Source organism: Trichechus manatus, unplaced genomic scaffold, assembly GCF_000243295.1.
Source record: "Trichechus manatus latirostris isolate Lorelei unplaced genomic scaffold, TriManLat1.0 scaffold00104, whole genome shotgun sequence".
NCBI classification, from domain to species: domain Eukaryota; kingdom Metazoa; phylum Chordata; class Mammalia; order Sirenia; family Trichechidae; genus Trichechus; species Trichechus manatus.
The window spans coordinates 2,487,826-2,504,978 of record NW_004444040.1 but is presented as its reverse complement, the minus strand read 5'-3'; the positions used below and the strand labels follow the sequence as shown (position 1 = coordinate 2,504,978).

The window sequence follows — 17,153 nt, the reverse complement described above, 5'->3', positions numbered from 1 at the left end:
AATATTCAGTATGTAGCTGTCTGACCATATGATACAAGGAGAAAATTGATATTTTCCATATAACTCACTCAACTTCTAAATAATCACTGCCATGTAATTTTTTTCATTGAGCCTTTTGTTTTGTACTCAAGATTCATATCACTTAATAGATTCACCTGCACGCCTTTCAGGCTTCTCTGCTAGTAAAGAAGCTCTCCTTAAATTTTTTATTATGAAAAATTATAAACATACTCACAAGTAGAAAAATAGTATAGCACACCCCCATATACCCATCACTCAGATTCAGCTGTTACCAAGATTCCCAGACATTTAACTCTGACATACTTCTATTTGCATCTCTAAAAAATAAGGATGTTTTCTGATAGAACCAAAATGCCATTCTCACACCTAATAAAATTAACGATTACTCCTTAGTATCATCTAATAGCTAGGCCCTATTCAGGTTTGCCCAGTTTTCTCAAGAATATCTTTTTTTAGAGATGGTTTGTTCACATTGGGATTCAAAATCCACAGATTACATTTGGTCATTTGTCTCTTGTATCTATTTTGATCTGGAGCAGTTCCTCCTCCCCTTTTTCTTTTTCCGTGTCATGGACTCGTTGCAGGAACTGGGTCGCTTCTCAGTTGTCCTGTGAAATATCTCACATTTGGGATTCATCTGCTTGCTTCATTGTGGTGTCAGTTTGTTGCTCTGTTCCCTGTATTTCCTATGAATGGAAATTAGTTCTAGAGGACTAATTAAAATCAGATTTAAGTTTTTTGGGAAGGATGCTTACTGAATGTTTAATATTGCATCACATCTGGAGGCCCACCATGGCTGGCTATCCTACTTCTAGTGTTGCTAAAAGACCCCATTGAAGGTCTTGTCAGTATCGTTATTTCATTCATGGTGGCAAAATGGTGACTTTATTCTGTCGTATGTTCTATATTTATTAGCAGGAATGCTATAAAGAAGACCTCTATCTCATCAACTAGGGCTATTTTGGAGTTGCCGGAAATAGTATATATGAGAGTACCAAGAAATTTTATACTGTTCTGTTCTTGATAAAGATAATGAGTTTGAATTAGAATAAAAGGAATTGAGTTAATCTTCTGTTGTAATATTAAAATGAAAGTCTGAATACTGTACCAAAATGTGAATGATTTGTTTTCTTTTATAATTGAAATGTGTACTCCAATTCCTCTGAAAGTAAAAGGTGAGTTATATGAAAGCCTTTATAAACTAGAATCAAGCAGTGGAGAAGAAAGAGTATTAGATCAGGATAAGAAGTCAGGGGATTTCAAGGGCCAATTTGGCCCAGCCCCTTTTCCTTGAATGCAGCCTAATGTCCAGTCCATTCATTCTTCATAGACTAGAGTTTCTGGCACTAAGTTCTTAGGTAGATACTGAGCCTGGAATCAAAGACACTTGGTAAATAACACTGCAGAAAGACTCACATTGTTTTTTAATTTATTTCTTCAGTAAGATGAAAATGAAAATAGTAATGATTCCATATTGAAATATTTATTTCTTGATCTGTTTCCTTCTTAAACTATTATTTTGAGAGAACTAAACCTTTGATCTGAAGTCTGTTTGGATTACAAACAGAACTCTGCTCCCTCCCTATTCCACTCCACCACCCCCGCTTCCAACCCTCTGGCCCCTACTCCCCTGGGGATCAGTGAAATTAGGAGAATTTGTCCTGTTGCAATGCTCAAGAACGTCACTTGCCCAACTTCTACGATTTCTCAGAAAGATTACCTAGTGATTATCAAATTCCTGAAGCCTACTAATTTGGATGCAATCTGATCTTTTAGTTTCTCTTTAGTTGTTTCTTCCTCTTTTAATTTGACTTTAAATCCTTCCAACAGAAGTTGCTTAACTCTAGTCAGATCTGTGGGGCACCTATGTCTGTAAAGATAGAAATGACCATAGGACAAGCTCTGCCTTTTTAATGTTTTCTCTTACACTAGTTCTTTCTTTCCAGCAGTCACTGTCCTTTTTTTGCATCTGTGCATGTCCCTAAAATATTGTCATTGTTTTCATAAAATTGTGTGTAGACTAAAGAAATAAAGGTTGTGTGTCATAGAAGTTAATGCTTAAGTATTTTTAAAGAGGGAGAAGTCGTCATTGAATATCATTATTTTTATTTAAATTATACTTCATGGAGGAGAGTCCCTTGATCATCATTTCTGATAATACCTCTTGTTTAATTTTACATGTCTTCATGTTGCTGTTCAGTAAAATTACAGGACTATCTAGGGTAGGGAGTGAAACTGATCACTCACAAAGTGATTGGCTCTACAGATTAGTGACGAGAGAATCTTATAAAACTATTGGGGTTAGAAAATACCTTGTTTTCAACTATGGGACATAAAATGATACTCATGAAGAGTATGCTTCTTAGTTCAAGTAGATACATGAGACTAAATGGGCAGCTCCTGTCCGGAGGTGAGATGGGAACGCAGAGAGGGTCAAGAGCTGGTTGAACAGACACAGGAAATTAGGGGTAGAAAGGAGGAATGTGCTGTCACAGTATAGGGAGAGCAGTTAGGGTCACATAACAATGTATGTATAAATTTTTGTATGAGAGACTAGCTTGAATTGTAAACTTCCACTTAAAGTACAACAATAAAATAAAAAAATGAAAAAAAAAGAAAATACCTTGTTTTCATCTTTGTCTTTATATGTGTACATTTGCATGCTTATAAAGTATCCTTTATTTTACTCAAGTGGAAATGTAAAAAATAAATGTATTTTTAAAGGATTCAAGAAGCTATTTCTTATACGAAGAGAAATAAGGCTTAATGAAAAGTACATTTTTAAATTATACTTTATCTGATTTTTAAAATTATGGGAATGATTACTTTAGTGTGAATTGTTTCAGCCAGTTTCATTTGCCCTGCTCTATTAATCTAAAATGGTTTCTGTAGGAAACACATGACATTTAGAACCAGTTTTCTACTGCTATGGTCATCTCTGCTGTCTTAGTCATGTAGTGCTGCTCTAACAGAAATACGGAGGGCTTTAACAAAGAGAAGTTTATTCTCTCACAGTCTAGTAGGCTAGAAGTCCAAATTCAGGGCATCAGCTCCAGGGCAAGGCTTTCTCTTTCTGTCCGCTGTGGAGGAAGGTCTTCATTTTCATCAGTCTTCCCCTGGACTAGGAGCTTCTCTGCGCAGGAACCTTGAGTCCAAAGGATGCACTCTGCTCCTGATGTTTCTTCTTGGTGGTATGAGGTCCCCATTCTCTGCTTGCTTCCCTTTCCTTTTATCTCTTGTAAGGTGAAAGGTGGTACAGACCACACCCCAGGGAAACTCCCTTTACGTGTTGGATCAGGGATGTAACCTGGGTAAGGGTGGTGTTACAATCCCACCCTACTCCTCTTTAACATAAAATTACAATCACAAAATGGAGGCCAACCACACAATTCTGGGAATCATGGTCCAGCCAAATTGATACACACATTTTTTGGGGGGGACATAATTCAAAGCATGACATCTGCTTAATGAATTATTACAGATAAAATTTATTTGTCTAATTGAAACGGAGAAAGGATTTTCAGTCATTCTTTGATTACAGTTTGTTTCATTAGAGATGAAAAAGTAGAGAAAACTATCAAATATAAAATTCTACTAATTTGAAAGGCAACCCTGTGCTGATTCTGCTTCATTCTGAGTTCAGAATTAATGTGGTGGACCAATTGTTGCTTACACAGTTTAGGAACACTTATAAACAATCTCTTATTGCTCATTAAGAGGGCTCTCCGATTGATAACCTCAAGGATATGTCTAATTATACATTTAAGTTTTGTTTATAGATTATTAGCTGGGTTGCCATAAAAAGTAAAGAAATAGCCTTGAAATAAAAATATAAATTGGTAGTTGAATGTATTTTGTAAACTGGCATTATGCTTTGTAGACAATTGTTCAGGAATATATAGAGAGAGAATAAAGAGTTGCATAAGTAGAGATACTTGTAATTTGGTTTCTCATTTGATTTCTCCAATGTGTTAATCTCTAGTAAATAGAGAAAAATGTCATTTTAGGAAATATTCAGTAGCTAATACCTAGGAGAAGATTAGAACAAGAGTCTGGCAGAATTCTTTTTCTCTTAGACTGTAAGGCAGGATCTGGTATTATTCTCAATATGAGGTTTTTGCAAGCAATGTATACCTTCATTGTTAAAATAGGAACATATCAAAGAATTTAATGATTGGACTGAGTCAATTGTTAGGAAAACGTTTTTTTTTAAGCAATGACAGAAAAACTTACACTATCTTATCACAGAAAGGTCTAGGAGAAAGAAGTCACACATTCTTGGTATTATGCTAATAATCAAAGACAACAAGTTAAGTCATGGTTGGTCTCTAAAAGGCAGAGTGTAAACTAGAGAGCACTCTTTTCTACCAGTTCAAGTATTTCTTTCAAGAGTGTTCAAAAGCCTTATCTTCCGTGGAGCTTTCCCAGTGTCCTGTAGCAGGGAGAAAGCAGTCTTCCTCAACTGTCCTAACACTTTGCACCTTTCTTATGGCCTGCAAGGGTCTCATGTCCTTCCTTCGTATTGGGCTCATGACTTGGTTATTATTGTACCCCCAGAACACTTGCCCAGTGTTTTATTCATAGCAGATTCTCAAAGATTTGTGGAATTGAATCGTATTAGATTATATGGGAAAGTTAGAAAAGAAATAGAAAACCAATCTGTACAGTTACATTGGGAGACAGCACAAAGGAATTAATGGGGAAAACCTTCCATTTTAACACACAGTACATACAAAGAAAGTATAAGTTTAATATTCAGTGCTGGGAAGATGCTGAATAAAGCCTTACTTATTTATCTTGCTCCATTTTACCTTAAGCCAGTTTGTTTTTATCTGTCTCCTGAACTCGTGTATTTTGGGGAAAGTAACCTTAGTATCAAATGAAAATTAAACGAGTCAGTGTTCTTAGGTTTAGAGTCCCTGGGTAGTGCAAACAGTTAATGCACTAGGCTGCTAACCAAAAAGTTGTAGGTTCGAGTCTACCCAAAGGCACTTCAGAAGAAAGGCCTGGTGATCTACTTCCAAAAAATCAGCCATTGAAAACCCTGTGGAACACAATTCTACTTTGACACACACAGGGTTGCCATGAGTGGGATCAACTCGACGACAAAGTTTGGTTCTTAGTAGCCATCTCCAGACAGCCCCAGTCATATTATTTGAGAAGGCTGTTAAGGGTTTGTGGCAGTGGGTCTTCTCTGAAAGATAAAGAATGCCATTTTAAGGGGATGCCTCAAAAGACCACGGACAAGATCAGTATACTTATTTTTATCAGCTGAGCTAAGCATAAAAGCTGATTATTCCTCAACAGGGCTCTAAAATGGTTTTAGTGTTGAAAATTACATTTTCCTACCTGTTGACTTGAACAGATGCTTATAGCCCCATTGCATCAAGTCGATTCCAACTCATAGTGACCCTACAGGACAGAGTAGAACTGCTCCATAGGGTTTCCAAGGAGCGTCTGGTGGATTCAAACTGCCTACCTTTTGGTTAGCAGCCATAGCTCTTAACCACTACGCCACCAGGTTTCCAAAGCTTATAGAATGCCTGCAGTATGCAAGTCTGAGCTGGGTGCTGAGTAGTAGGATTGATTTCACCATTAGGATGAAGAAGATAGAAAGCACTTCATTTTTTTCCAAGACCCCTTCTAGGAAGGAATGTTTTCCACTGTGTTGCCCCCTCGCCCTGCTTAATGAGGCCAGAAGCCCCCTGCGCCTGCTGGCTGCACCACACAGCCTTTGTCCTGTTTTGTTCTTTGTTAAGTGCTATGTGCTATGAGTTGGAATCAACTCGACGGCAGTGGGTTATGTGGGCTAGAAAGTGGTGGAGCACAGCGATTAGTGGGATTGAAGCTCTGCTCTTTGGCAGCCACAATTGTACACTTTACTTTCTATCCTCTGCCAGAAACCAGGGTTTGTGTTTTCTTTTTAAGAATATTTCAATTATTTCATCTAGTATGCTGCTTCGATTCACCATATTACCTTTATTCATCTCAGTAAATATTTATTGAGTATCTATCAAGTGCCAGGTGCTATTTAGTCTGAATTTATAGAAATCTACATTTTGTGGTAAGAAACACTTAACAAATAACTCTAGTACATTTTTTTAAGTTAAATATAGTTCACTTATGAATTTATTAAATCTGAGGCTATCATTTTAATATTCTTTTCCTGACATTTTAAATATGAAGCTGAAGAAAACTTGCTCATGGGGAATTTCAGTAATACTTCCTTCAGGCTAAGATAACTTCCCACAAATGAAATGAAATCAGTGGAGCCTGCGTTTATATTTTATTCAGACTAACTTTCAGCTCTTTTAAAAATGCAAGCATATGTTTTTGCATAGTAAATTACAAGTTTATTTTCATAAAGGCAGAAAAGAAGTAGGGTGATACAGTGAAAAGGATGTGGGATCTGAGTAAGGGCTGGCCCTACCATTTGTTAACTGTGTGACGTTGGGCGAATCATTAACCTGTTAGCCTCATATGGGGTTAATTATATTTGAATGGCTCAGAGTTATTGTGAGTGTAGTTTATCTCTTTTAATAAAGTGCTTTCCTAATGATTGTTGTTGTTAGGCAAAGGATTGAAGAATGGGAAGAGTGAACACAGGAACAGTCTGTGCTACCTCTCCTTTCATAAACGCTGCCAGCTTAGCTGTGGCTGGTGTCCCATTCCAGTGGTCCTCAGATGATGTGAAAAATTGTTACTACTTAACTACTTTAACTTTTTAGAAGATTCTAGATACATCATTTCTGATGGTTGTCTTGAGTCAGTTTTTTTTTTTTTTCTTAAAAAAGCTTTATTGATATAGGGTCGCTATGAGTCGGAATCGACTCGATGGCAGCAGGGTTGGTTTTTTGTTTTATTGATACATAGTGTCCATATCATACAGTTCACTCATTTAATGTATACAATTCAGGGGCTTTTAGTATATTTACAGAGTTGTGCATCCATCACCACAATCAGTTTTAGAACATTTTCGTTATCATTCTCCCAAAAAGAAACCCTACTCACCTTAGCTGTCACTCTCTGACACCCCCTTCCCGCACCAGCCCCCTGGCTGGCAACCACTAATCTACTTTCTGTCTCTATAGATTTGCCTATTCTGGACATTTCATATAAATGGGATGATACAATATGTGGTCCTTTCTGGCCAGCTTCTTTTACTTACTATAATGTTTTCAAGGTTCGTTCATATTTTCTTTTTCTTGTATTAAGGTTCTTAGGGGCAAACAGACCTATCCTGTAGGAAGACGAGATGAAGTGACTTTTTTATAAAGAAAATTGACTAGTGTTCCATGACTCATTATCAGTCACAAATGATGAGAAAAGCTCTATAAGAAGTTACTGTAGCTACAAACCAAAGAATGGTGTTCCAGTATAGAATGTGGAAAAGGTTCACGTCCCATCAGCTGCACTTGTGTGCAGGAATAATGTCATGATTGTTGGCACATCTTTCAATAAGGATGATAATAGTGTATAACTCTTTGGGGCTATTGTAACTAAGACTGTTGCATCACTGCACTTTTATTTGCTATTCTTGTAACTGATTTTCCACATAATTCAGACATTATTTAATGTCTGTGATTACATGCTATATGTTTTTTTTTTTACATGAGCTTGATGAGCTAAATGCTAGGTATTTTATTTGGGGATGAATAATTATTATATACTAAATGGGAGCCCGGTGGCACAGTGGTTAAGATCTCAGCTGCTAATCAAAAGGTTGGCAGTTCAAATCCACCATCCGCTCCTTAGAAACCCTATAGGGCAGTTCTACTCCATCCTATAGGGTAGCTGTGAGTCGGAATCAACTCAACGGCAACAGGTTTGGTTTTGGTTAATATAAATGAGTTGTTGGAAACAGGGTATGTAAAAATCAATCCTCTGAGCATATTACCCCCAAATATGTGGGTGTAGTTAAAACAATAAAAACCAGCCTTATGACTTTGGAAAAGCCAGCCTCTCTGTGCCTCAGTTTTTTCCTCTGTAAAGTGAAGTGGTTGCACTATGATAATTAATGCTGACGGTCTTTATGGTTCTGTGAAGATAATTTGTTAATGTATTGCTAATGGTCCCAGACTACTTCCTACATTACATCAAGAAAATTAAATTGTAATGTCAGATTTCTTGTGTTCTAGTTAGCTATCTGGAACCCTGGTGGCGCAGTGGTTAAGAACTCAGCTGCTAACCAAAAGATCGGCAGTTCGAATCCACTAGCTTCCCCTTCGAAACCCTCTAGGGCAGGTCTGCTCTGTCCTGTAGGGTTGCTGTGAGTCAGAATCGACTCGACGGCAACGGGTTTGGTTGTTTGGTTAATTAGTTACCTATGTGGTGTCATAACAGGATAGTGGTATGTATTGCCAGTTGACATTGAGCCGGCCCCTACTCATGGCAACTGCATGTTTGTCAGAGTAGAGCAGTGCTCCATAGGGTTTTCAATGGCTGATTTTTCAGAAATAGTTCACTAGACCTTTCTTCCAAGGTGCCTCTGGGTGGACTTGAACTTCCAACCTTTCAGTTAGCAGCCGAGCACGTTAACTGTTTATGCCACCCAGGGACTCCAGTTGTATGTATAGTCTTAGCAAAAAACGTATTTTTCTGAACTAGAATTAAGGCCCATGGTCGTGTATTTTAAATGGTCTAACAATACAAAATAAAATAGTATTGCTCTAGAACATCAGTATATTAGAATTGGGTTGAGTTGTGAGTGACAGAACCACCCCCCCACCCCCCCGCAAAAAAAAAGAAACAAGTGGCCAAAAAAAAAGAATGAAATTTATTTCTCGCTCATGTAAAAGTCAGCACAGGTCTGGTATGGAGCATCATGGCATCAAGGACCTTTTACCATGTACCCACTTTTCCCTCTTACCACTCCACCACTCTTGGGTATAAACCTCATTCTTACTGACCAAGATGGTGGCATCCACATTACAGGGAACAGGATGGAGAAAGGAGATGAAGTAGAAGCTAGAAGGCTCCTGTCAGTGCTCCGTTAAACGTGATTCCTGGACACCTCCGTGTGAATCCATCACATTGGCTGGAACTGAGACACATGGCCACACACAGTTGCAAGCAAGGGTGGGAAATGTAGTCATGTGCTCAGCTAAAAATCTTAATTACAGGGGAAGAAAGGAAAGGGAGAGCAGATCTGGGAGGTGGAGGAGGGAGGTCCATCAGTCTCTGCCACAATCTAGTTAATGATAAACAAAAAGATAAACCAAGGAGCATTTGCCATTATATCTCTTCCACTAAGGAAAGAGGGTTTTGTGTTTCTAGTAGCTGATATTGGTTCTTTAAATGTGAATGTCCTTTTAGAGGAGAAGGACTGACAACTTAAATGTCATTCTCTTTTCTGTAATTGGGTCAATACAGGGGACCTTCCAAGAGAGACCTGCTAGATATGTTTCCTGTTCTGAATTCATGAACTGATATTATGGTTAATGGGCCAGCCTCTTGTGAGGTTAGTTAGTGTGAATTTTACCCACTGAGCCCAGTAACCTCTGCGGAAACTGATCAAGCAGAGAATAGACCAGACACTGTAGATGTTCATTGGTGACCTTTATGGAAGCAAATACCTTATAAGGCTTCATCTCAGCTGAGCTACCCATCTCTCATTCCTGATCTTGAAGGGGAAAACCACTAACTCTTGTAGTCTTTAGTTTATATCTACCTATAAAATCAAAATAATAATGCTTTACATGATGATTAGTAGTGGTTTTGTAAAATGTTTTTACAAGGGAAAAAAAGCTTCTAGGGCTAATGATGTTGCAAGTCTTGACTCTTTAATACACATTTGGAAAGAGGAATTATTCACTCTTCTGGAATGACTGTGACCTTTTCAGAATTTTTGAAAATGTAAAATCAACAGAAACCAGACTTACCCTCAGAATATTGAAATAACATATTTCATCTGCCCCATTGTCTCCACTGTTCTGTTGTCTGCCTGAAAACATCTTAAGGATGAAGTCTTCCTATATCTTTCTTAGAAGAACAGAGTGCTCCCAGTAAACAAAGTAGGGACTTTGAGACAGTATATAGGACCATAATATCCAGACACTTAAGGTAATATCACCAGTGCCAAACTACTAGGCAGCCTGCACACTTTGCTGGATTCACAACTGTTTGAGGATTGCTGAGATAGCCATGAGCATATTAGATGTTATTTTATGGCTGTAGAATTTTCCTTCTACAAAATTAAGATCTAAAAACCAATAGGCTTTTAATTTATACAGATTGGTCATCTGGAAACTGTTGAAGAAAATGTAGCTAAACTAAGCCTATTTCCCAAAACTGTGTACCCTGTTTCAATCACTTCAGAAGGGAGTCCACTCAAGACCCAGGCTCAAAGATGTGCATCTGAACCAGGTGGCCCAGGGAGATGTGTGTGGCCCAGGACCAAATTATCCCTCTTTCAGGAAAATTCAGACACTAACCCCAATGCCAACCTCACACCAGAGAACCAAAATAGAGACCTTGCTGATGCTGAGCACTCACTCTCTGCCAGGCGCAACCTCTGGAGGTATATGTTGTAATGATCCTGATTTTACAGATGAAGATATCTGAGACTTGCCTACAGTCCTAGTGGGAGGGAGTGGCTGAGCTCGAGTCTGCATTGTTAGGGCATCTTCCGTGGAGCCCACTTAGTACCACGGAGCTGCCCTCCGATTTACTTTCGTTTCCTAGCTGATGAATTTCTGAACCATCTGATACTTTGTTTTTTCTAATTTTTTAAGGCTGTACAATGACAGAATCTTCAATTTTTTTATTTGTTAGCTTGCTCCTGTTTTATCGATCTAGAAGTACTTATGGTTTACTAAACTTCTTATTTCAGTTTTAGTACATACAGTTTATGCTTTCTAATCTTTCCCTTCAGGAATCTTAAACTCCTGTAGGAATTCTGAATAAACTTGTACCTTTTCTGGTAATTAGGAATTCACCAGGAAAGTCCTGGAATTCATGTGCTCAACCCAGAATCCTCAAGAATAGGAAGTGATCTATCTAGATTTATAGAGGCCCCTCCTGCCACTTCTCTCAGAGTAACTTGATCAGGGTCTAGAGACTGTGCACCTACCTCATGGTTCAGGGTTTGAATTAGGGTCACCCACAGCTCACCAACTTGTATGCTACAGTTTAGAAAGGGGGATCCACTTGTAGAGAAAATCTAATAACCTTTTGTATACTTGAATTTCATTAAGTTACCCTGTCTGTAGACTGAGCAATCTCAGATCCTTTCATTGAAAAGCAAATTGAATAAATCTTTCATGACTGCTCCATTAAGCAGAGTTGTATTGACTTCTATCTGGTTCCCTGTGCTTTTCTAGGGAATTAGAACTGATTGTTGATTTGTTTTATTGTGGACAAGTGTCTCAGATACAACTGACCAATTCATATTATCAGGACCAACTCTGCCCTTTATTTAAAAACCAGCTGCCATCAAGTAGATTCTGACTCTGGGGGACCCCATGCGTGTCAGAGTAGAACTGTGCTCCATAAGGTTTTCAATGGCTGATTTTTCAGAAGTAGATCACCAGGCCTTTCTTCTGAGGAACCTCTGGGTGGACCCGACTACCAATCTTTCAATTAGCAGTAATAACATTAACCATTTGCACCACCCAGGCCCTTTTTTCTGTCTTTAGGGCCACTCTGCCTCTTTATTTCAGGCTGTTTTCTTGGTTATCGCATAGACCCAGCAATTCCCAAGGCAAGCTTCCAGTATTTAGTACTGTTTCCAGAAATGCCATGACATTTTCAGAATAAAATGAACCTTGATTAATTTTAATTTAAAATACACAGTTCCTTGACACAGATTGAAGGAGACTAAAGAGACGTAACTAAATGTGATGTGGGATCCTGGATTAGATCCTGAAACAATAAAAGAACATGAGCAGAAAAACTGGTGAATTTTAGTCTTTTTTAGTAATAGTACTATACCAGTATTATTTCCCTGTCATTGTACTATATTTATGTAAGATGTGAACATCAGGGAAGCTAGGTGAAGAGTATGTGGGAATTCTTGCAATTTTTCTTTAAATCTAAAATTATTTCAAAATTAAAAAGCTTTTCTTTTTTTAATATACATTGTTTTAAATTGTTTGGGAATTATGGCTTTGTCCCTTCTTGAGGCTCTCTGAGACAATGAAGATGACACAGGATGCATCGGCATCCTGACTGTCCACAGCAGCCAGTCATGAGAATTGGTTCACTTGTGCGTCATTCTAACATTGTCAGTCCGATGCGAGCTTGGTAAGGTCCATGGAAGGCAGCAGGATCTCATGGTAAGAGTAATGGATTTGGATTTGGACGGTCGTGGGTTTCAGTTCCTCTTCTACAACTCCCCAGTGATTTCAGTTTGGGCAGCCAACTGGACCTTTCCAAGTCTCAGTTTTTTCATCAGAATATTGGGGAGTATACCACCAGACTGAGCCCAGCACAGCTAGATGGTGCCCAGCTACCACCACCGACTGTTGTGACAGGGATCATAATAGAGGGTCCTGGACAGAGCTGGATTAAAATGTAGAACAAAATTCTAACTGACGAAAAAAGACCAGACTTACCGGTCTAACAGAGACTGGAGAAACCCCAAGAGTATGGCTCCTGGACACCCTTTTAACACAGTACTGAAGTCACTCCTGAGGTTCACCTTTCAGCCAAAGATTAGACAGGCCTATAAAACAAAACGAGACTAAATGGACACACCACCCCAGGGGCAAAGAAGGGCAAGGCAGGAGGGGACAGGAAAGCTGGTAATGGGGAACCAAAGGTCCAGAAGGGGAGAGTGTTGACATGTCATGGGTTTGGCAACCAATGTCACAAAACAGTATGTGTTTTAATTGTTTAATGAGAAACTAACTTGCTCTGTAACCCTTCATCTAAAGTACAATAAAAAATAAGAAACAAAGAATTTTGGAAAGTGTAATACCCACCCCATAGGTGATTGTAAGGATTAAATGAGATTTATGGATGTGAATGCTGGTCATAAACTTTAAGGCAGTATGCGAAATGTTGATTTTTATTAATATCCTAACAAATTACTTGAAGAAAAGAGATTCTCCAATTTTAGGATTTATACATTAGGTTGGCTCTCCTGAGCTGATTTTTCCCTACATTAATTGTATTGCTGCATTAAGTGCAATCAGATCCATAGGTGATGTATCTGCAGTTATGATATTTTGAATCTTTTATCATTAACAGTCAGTTTGAATCTAAACCAATATAACAAAGAAGCATAAAGCAGTAAGCTAACCATTATACTGTATTTAATACAGAGATTTTTACATGTACATTATTTGGGCTTATTTAAGCTAATGTCTAGCCCTCCTCCATTGGAAGTCATAATACTAGGAAGAGAATTTCAAATATGATAGCCCCAAATTTTTCAGTTTTCCTGAAATTTAAATCCAGAGCCATCGATGGAATCCATGGAGCTAATTTTAAGAGACACTTTAGAGGGATACTATGTCGAGTCTACCAATTATATGAGCCATAACCCTGTAGTTTTTTTCTGAAAATAAATTATTCTATAGCTAATCTAAAATATCCAAGTTCAGTCAAGGTATTTATTAAGTAGTACTGCCAGTAAGTGATATTTTCCTCATTTTACATCTGAGAAATCTAAAGTTGATTCTAAGTCCATGTTTCAGGTGGTTAAATGCTCTGATTCTGTGCCTGGTGAAAGGCCGCTGTGTGTCTTCAACCAGATCTTAATTATCCTTTCTACTGTGTCTTCTGTTGATTTAACTACTTCACTAAAGCAGCTGTGCATAGAAACCAATCAGGTTCTTTTTCAAAAATCCCAGTCTAAAACCAAGACCAAAAAACATCAAAGAAAGATTTTCTAAGAGCTGCTTATCAGTAGTTCTCAAATACCTTTGAATAGAGAAATAACAAAAGATCTAATTGTTGTTGAATTTGTAAAATACATGAGTAAAATCTATTATGTTCAACTTAGTAAAAATTAGTTTATTAATAGGAATAGATGGAAACTCCCTTACCGTGGTAAATGTATATGTTTATGTGTGTGTCTCAATTTATTGATGAAACAGCAACCTCATTAGAGTTAAGAATAAGACAAGAATGCCTATTATTAATGTTATTTTTAATTATTGTTCTAGAGATACTAGACAACTCAATCAGCAAAGAAAGAATCTAATTGTAAAGGAGGAATTAAAATAATAATTACCCTATCTAAAAAGATGATAATTTAAGACAGATAGCTACAGGGTATTTATGAAATATTTAATAATCCTAGTGGTAATTTATCCTCACTAATTCAGTACTATCCAGAAAAAAACAGGGTTTTCAACCAAGTCTTTCAAATAAGAATCAAATTTGAAAACTCCTTATGAATCTTTACAAACAATAAGGGAACATTTCCCTTAAGAATAGTTTGTTTTTTCCTTCTCTGTTTATAATTAAAAATTTTATTTTATTCTCTTTAGTAAGTAATCTGTGCACATACTACAAAATATGACAGGTATTATAACCAAGTATTCAGTTAGTCTCCGCCCACCCCGGTCGAAAGTAATCACTGGTACCAGTTTTCGATGTGTCCTTCCAGAGACTTTTTAGGCATAAACAAAGCTAACTTCTCTCTGAGTGGACAGTATCATGCCACATATACTGTTCTGTACCTTGTTTTTGTTTGTTTGTTTTTACTTAGCAATATTATGGAAACTGGGCTAAGTCAGCACATATAGGTCTACAACATTCTTTTTAACAGCTGCAAAATATTAGATTATGGTGATATACCACAATTTAACCAATTATATATTTGTAGGTTGCTTCCTACTTTTTACTATTTACAAGCAAGGCTGCAATGAAGAGCCTAGTACATATATGTATTTGAGTATACATACAAGTACATCTGAAAGATAAATTCCTAAACGTGGGATTGCTGGATCAATGGGAAAGTCCCTGTATAATATTGCTGAATTACTCTCATGGAGGCTGACAATTATGCTAATTGCAATTTCCCTAATAAAGTGTAAGAATGCTTTCTCCTCTCAAGCAAGAAGTTTTTTGTTTTTACGTAGATGAATTTACCAGTCCTTTTTTTTTTTTTCCCCCCTGAGCCTCTAGGTTATATTTAGAAAGCCCTTTTCCACTTTGAGATTATTTTTTAACTCCTCAATATATTCTTTTAATACTTTCATAATTTCATCTTTCTTGTTTAAATCTTCGACACAGCTGGGATATATTTTGGTAAAAAGAGTAAGGCTGTCTTAAATTTTTTTCCAGTTGGTTAGTTAATTGTCCCAGTATTATTACTGAGTAATCTATCTTTCTCCCAGTGATGGGAAATGTCAGCATTATTACATATTAAATATTTATGTGAATTTGGGCTGTACTTCAACTCTCTTGTATGTGCCAGGATGAGCTTGATTATGTCGTGCTAACAAACAACCTCAAAATCTTGTTGGTTTATAACAACAAGAATTTTCTTCCTTTTGGTACATGTCCATCAGGGATTGGTTGGGGGATCTGCTCTGTGTCTCCTCACTTGGTAACTTAGACTAAAGGAGCTGCCACCATCTTGAGCATATCCAGTTTCCTTCCCTGTAGGTTCTCACACCATCAGTAAAATGTTCAACCTAGAAGTTCCCTTCTGATGAGTATTAGTCACATGACTTCACTACTACAAGGGGACCAGGAAGTCATATATGGCCCAGAAGATGGACAGCTGAAACTACTTGGCAACAGCAACTATGGCTAACTACCACATCTCCGTTCTATACTGTTACTCTGTCAATTTATGTGTCAGTAACACAAGTTTTTCTTTTTCTGAAATTTTTTGGCTATTGTTTTCATTTTTTCTGTTGAACTGGAATTAACTTCTCCAGCCCACTCTCCTTTTTCCAGAAAAAGACAAACCCTATTAGTATTTTTTTATTGTGTCTATGTTAAATTTATAGATTTAAAGAAAACTGATACCTTTATAATATTGATTTTTCACAACCAAGAGGATATATCTTTTCAGTTATTCATATCTCCTTTTGTATCTTTCATATCCTTTTCTTAATAGAGATTGTGAATATTTATTAGTATTCTTTTTGTTGTTCTTTTAAGTGGAATTCTTTATTTTACTATCTGCAAATAATGATGATTTTAATTCTTCCTTTATAATCAACTTGATGTTCTTGAAGGAACAGAAAAGATATAACCGTTTCTCAAATAATGTATCTATTATCCAATCAGAAGATTTTGAAATTTCATTTTGAAGATTTTTCTTTTCATGATTCCCAGTGAATGAGGAGATTCACATTACAGCAATAATAAGTACTGTTTACTCCAGCAATTGGAAGCACTTAAAAAATTTTAAGAATTGTATTTGTTTTGTGCTCTGCAGGTGTCTATTATGCCCACCTGTACAAGAACCAGGACGTGGGTGATGAGCCATTAATGTAGGGTAAAATCTGGCTCTAAAGAAGGAGGCTCACTGGCCCATTCACCAAACTTAAGAGATGTTGAGAATTAAACATCCACAGGTAATCAGAGTATGGTTTTGAGTGACATACACATTGCTGTATTATTGCATTTTGATTTCCTCCTTGCAAGCAGAAAACATGCTGCTATGTTGGGGGTAAACATGAGCTTTTCTCTAAAATTCAGCAGGTATTGAGCCCTGGTGGCATAGTGGTTAAGAGTTCGGCTGCTAACCAAAAGGTTGGCAGTTCGAATCTACCAGCTGCTTCTTGGAAACCCTATGGGGCAGTTCTACTCTGTCCTATACGGTTGTATGAGTCAGAATCGACTCGACGGCAATGGGTTTGGTGTTTTTGGTTACACCTAGACTTTATTTCATGTTGAAGGGAACTGCCTATGCCTCTTATTTCTTTTTATTGCCTTTGTATAATTATGAAGTTTAACTTGAGAGTATTTTTCTCCTCTGTATTTTGTCTTCCATTTTGTCCTCCTTTTATCTCAGCATTACGGTGTTCTTTTTCTTACATCCTGTGCTCTTAAGAGTTCTGCTCTGAGTTAATCACAGGACCATGAATTAAATAGTTAGAAGTCAATAGTTAAATGTTAATAAGCAGATTCTTTGTAAAATTGTAATGCGTATGCGGCCTTGCCTGGGATAGGTCAGAAGGGAATACAAGGCATCAAATTTTAATCCCTCACCATCATCAAAG

General features: G+C 37.3%; 1 protein-coding gene across 5 annotated transcripts in view; it reads left to right on the top strand.

Annotated features, from left to right (window-relative positions):
* RNF24 (ring finger protein 24) overlaps positions 1 to 17,153 on the top strand; it is an 85,095-nt gene that overhangs the window by 10,878 nt on the left and 57,064 nt on the right. The window contains exons 1-2 of one of the 5 annotated variants that reach the window (XM_023737517.1): positions 12,805 to 15,776; positions 16,367 to 16,505. The exons of 2 other annotated variants lie outside the window; for them this stretch is intronic. The gene's annotated coding sequence lies outside the window, so the exon portion shown is untranslated. Of the gene's footprint in view, positions 1 to 12,804; positions 16,506 to 17,153 lie in introns of those variants that run through there. 2 more of the 5 variants (XM_023737518.1, XM_004383033.2) reach the window with 2 other exon arrangements.